This window comes from Copidosoma floridanum, unplaced genomic scaffold, assembly GCF_036245765.1.
Source record: "Copidosoma floridanum isolate Cflo_tuat_1 unplaced genomic scaffold, Cflo_Japanese_pri ptg000006l, whole genome shotgun sequence".
Lineage (NCBI taxonomy): Eukaryota > Metazoa > Arthropoda > Insecta > Hymenoptera > Encyrtidae > Copidosoma > Copidosoma floridanum.
This window is the reverse complement of record NW_028321883.1, coordinates 3,901,441-3,906,330: the sequence shown is the minus strand read 5'-3', so window position 1 is coordinate 3,906,330 and position 4,890 is coordinate 3,901,441. Positions and strand designations below refer to the sequence as shown.

Here is a 4,890-nt window from a genome sequence, read left to right as displayed (position 1 = left end):
TTTTGTTTTCAACACTCTCTGGTTTAAATCACACCCACGTCAAACTTTTTTTTTTTTACATTCCGTGTCTTTTTTTTTAAATATTAGTATACAATTTTTTTAAATAATAACCCTTAGGTTGAACGCTGATATCATAGATATTGATGTTATTAAACTATTTCTTATATAAAATAAACATAGCGCCATTTCGATGAAATAGGTAAATATATAATAATTTGACATAATACTTACCCATTGTTTAATAACATCAATATCTATGATATTGGCGTTCGACCTAAGACACGCCTAAACAGAGCAGTGGAGAAGGGTGTCCGCCGAGGCTTCGGTGGCGAAGTTGGTTAACGCGCCTTCCCGGCAAGAAGGAGGCCCAGGTTCGACTCCTGGCCGAAGCGAATGACTTTTTTCACTGCTTTTTAATTTTAATTGACAAAGTTTTCCGCACTCCAGCAATTTTCACTACACATAACAATATATAATAATTTGACATAATCCTTACCCATCGTTTAATAACATCAATTTCTATGAATAGTTTTCAATTAACAAATTAAAAAAGTTGAATATTAAAACCCGAGCTTTCATGACGAGCACTGTTTTTCTCTATTCCTACTTCGAGAAACAATACGTAAATATGACTACTATCTGAGCTAAAAAAAATTTATTTGCGACACGTCTTGTTATTTTCAACATGTAAGCATTACAAAAAATGTTAATTGCCATGAAGAACGACATCTTATTTCATCGTATTGTGAATTTTCAGTTCAATATTCATTGAAATATTTGTTTACGCATTCTTAGGTTGTAGGCAAGTATTTAATATTGCAAAATCAGAAATAAAAAGTATAAATAAAAAGCTGTGGGCCAGCTAATGAAAAGAGGTTTTTTTTAAGGAAATACACTAATTAGCTTCATAAATCAGTAGTATCTTAGCTGACTGATGAATGATTTTATATAAATACTGCTGTCTTTATATTGACGAGCCATAGGAATAAAGGCTCCGAAATTTTTATCGGTTAGTGCTTTCAAACTGAGCATGGAGTTTGCCACATTTTTGAAGTTGGTGATGACGATGAGTTTGTTTTTGCCAGAAGGCGGGATAAGTTCGTCAATTTGATCTGGAAACTTTTGAGATATAACTTTGGCTGTAGAAAGATGGTCAAAAAATTTATTGGTGTCTAGTTGATTTTGTTGTATTATTTTTCTATACGGACCGTTAATTCCTTGAGGATGAGCAAGAACTTTTAGAAGAGGTAGCCTTTGATTGCCTTGTATTGGTGAAGAAGTTTGTTAAGTGTGGGTGAGTTTTAAATTGTCGTTGGTGGAGATTTTTTTAGAGATTGACTCAGTGGATGATATAGAGAGAGCTCTCTTTCTTTCGTTCTCATGTGTTTTGCCGTCCAGATGACTGTCAACTTGCATGTTATTCTTTGTGTTAGAATAAAATTGGGTTTTATTTAAATCTCTCATAATAGGAGATTTGACCCTGAGGACCTAAGTCGTGTATGAAAAGTCTTTATGTGTTCTCTTGTGAGTGAGGTCACGGAAAATGTAAAATTTGGGCGTTATGAGTAAAAAAAAAAGTTAACTTTTGATCTGCCTACTCTAGTGGATAGGACGCACATCGATGCTCTAAGATTACTTTATCAAAAAGAAGATTTTTAGAGAAGACTGATGTGAGCCTGTGCGTACTGCTTGGCGCCCTCGTTGGTTGTGGTTACTACAGTTCTGGTGACCGCAAAACTTAAACTGCATATACATGGAGTCTTGAACTTCTAGGACCACCCCATTTGTTTCTGCAAGTATGACAAAGAGAGTAGGTATATGTTCTTGCTTCTCACTCTTACTCACACAGGCTTATGGCTAGTTCTGGAAGTTCAGGACTCTATGTATACGCACCCTTATATGACGTTACGAGAAAGCGCTAAATTCGAACTCCCAAGGTTTTTAAATAAAGTTTTATAAGTTTTTACGTTGGATGGATAATTAAACAATATTTTTTAAATTCATACACAATAAAATTAATCAGATTTAATACTTTATTAATCAGACTTCACTCAAATTTGTTTTCATTGGATACTTTTAATAAGTTTTACAGTAAACTTACCTCAATTTTTTGAATATATATTACCAATAAACAATGAATGACACTATTAACCTGAATGATTAAAAAATGACAATTTAAATCTAAATACTCGGTTTTAAGTCCAAACAGAATTTCTGTCAAGGTTAAAACAAATGACTTTAAAATCTAATCAGTCAAACAAGACATCATATTTTTCGCATAGTTAATAAGTATATATATACTTTTTACTATATTACGAACACTTACCCTCTATAAAAAGAATATAAGGTAATTGTATCTTTCATAATAAATTAAAAGAGCGTAAAAATCATAGTAATTAAGTTTTCGAGAACAATAGTTTATTTTAATATTCAAAAGAATTTCCAAGAAATTCGTAGCTCCAAAGTGTTAAACAATAAATACAAAAAAAATTACATCACATAGTTACATACAGCAAAGACTATGGAGAGCCCTTATAAAAATTTATATCTGATGAGAGCATATACACAATAATACAATCATGATTTATCACTTTGGTTCAACCATAGGCACATTATGAGTTCCTCTAATTTAATACCTATTATTATAACCACACTATAGGAAACAGAAGATTGATTGCTGTTTCTTCTAGTAATCATAAATCATAATATTCTGCAAAATTTCAAACAGTTAATCAACATGTACAGCTGGAATCCGAGGCATTGTATTTATGTTTACTTCTTAAATCGATTGAAAATGGTCAGATATATCAATTCTTATCTACAATAGCTTAAAAATAGTGAATAAAACCTACCTATGAAATTATCCAATGAATATGGTAGCTGGTTCGATGATTGCTCAAAGAGCTGTATTTACATTTAAACCTCTGACTTTTGCCGTCTGAGTGTTAATTCTTATTACTCAACATCTAACTCTTCCTTTATTGTTGTGTGTTGCTTGTATCCTGAAACAATAAAAAATTTGTAATATTGCAAAAAGCAAGTCTTGAATATTAAGTATCGTGATGATTTGAAACGTAAAACCCATAACCAACAAAAAACCAAATTTCTCACCATATCGCAATACTTATGTCATCAGCCGTTGTACTTATATTTTACTCCTACAAAGTATAATAGTTTTTGTACTTAAAACAAAAACATGGAAAAAAATGGCAATCAAAAAATAAAAGTTACCACGCTAGTCAATCAGACAGACTTCTTCGTGCATGTCACGATGCATGTAGATATAGATATATGAGAGTACGTTCGAACTCGTTGAGACAGGATTCGTTGAACAACATGCTAAAAACATCCGTTACTATTTTATTTTTATTGCTTACCTTTGATATTCAATATTGTTTGGAATCCGCAATGGAAGAGAAAATGATTGGTTACTATCATCTACTTATTACTTCTAATTTTAAATGATTTCTATCAATGTTAAAATTCTATTTCTGCGCTTTAACTGCAGGAACTGAATGGGACAAAAAATTTACAAGGAAAAGTTACTAGATATTTTTTCTACCTCACGGCCATTATATTAAATTTTTTTTTTTTTGTTATATTGAAATTAAATCGATTAGTCACCGCATACATACAATCCACAAAACGCGAGAAATTAAATCCCGTAAACAGAATTTCATTTTACAAAGTCTAGCACCTGAAAAACAGGTTTTTCCATTCCTGTGTAGAAAGTTTTTCCAAATATCTCTAAAATTATTCGTCCACAAATAAAAATACAAGTGGAGAGAATTTCAGCTAATAAGAAGAAATCGATCAAGCCGTAAACAGTTACGTCATATTAATATTTAATATTTGCTGGCGCTAACCATAGTTGGTTGAAAGTTGTCATGTGAGCAATGCTGTTATAGAATTATTAGAAGGTTGCTTACGGTATTTAAAAGGCTGTATTTTTAGAGAAACTGCGGGTGCTATAAGCGATAAAACTATTACGAATTTTTATAATAGTAAAATAAAGGTAACTCTTACATAGATTAAAAAAATAAGCAGTTTAAAAAATATTAAGGGATTTTATTTATTTTTCAAGTTATAAATTTATTTGAACGTTAACTCTAGATTTTTTTTCTGTATTAAGAGAGTTAACTACTCAACAATAACGATTAGATCCACTGGTCTTACTTATTTTGTTACTTGTTAAAAATTATAATTTGCAGCTACTGTTTTGAAAATCGGAGAAAACTTCCTAGTAGGGAATCCCTACTCTATTGACTCTCCTACTCACTCATGTGTTCAACTTACTTCGTTTACTCAGTTTTCAAGCAATGCTACAAAAGTCTCAGAAAAACTTTACTTACAATATACCTCGATTTTACATTTTTGGAACTCTAAATTCTTTACTGCAACCACATGTACGCATCATAGTCATCATAAACATTGAGAAAAATGAAAAAAAAAAGAAAGCAAACTTAATATGAGGCGTGACTGTTTTACACAGTACCATTTTAAACTAATGGTAATGGCTGTATTCCACAAACACTGCCAGCAGTTAAGTTACGTAGGTCGTGGTAACGCTGCATGGTCGGGCGGCGCTATTGTCAACCTGTACTAACTGTCAGCGGGATCCACATGTTAACAAACTCCGGAATATCGGTGAAGCATGGGAGTAAAAACAGCAAAAAATATCGAAGTTTGTTGACATGCGGAACCCACTAACAGTTAGTACAGGTTGACAGTAGCGCTGCCCAATCATGCAGCGTGACTACGACCTACGTATCTTAACTGTTGGCAGCATTTGCGGAATACAGCCAATATGTCACGCTGTCACGTCTATATGAACAGCCTCATTGTCAAACACGCGTCTCGTATTAGAGTGCAGTCCCACGGTGCGTAATA

General features: G+C 32.5%; 1 non-coding gene across 1 annotated transcript; it reads left to right on the top strand.

Annotated features, from left to right (window-relative positions):
- Nucleotides 1-319: 319 nt before the first annotated feature.
- On the top strand, nucleotides 320-392 carry TRNAA-GGC (transfer RNA alanine (anticodon GGC)). The gene has a single exon. It is a non-coding gene; the product is annotated as a tRNA-Ala (tRNA).
- Nucleotides 393-4,890: the final 4,498 nt, after the last annotated feature.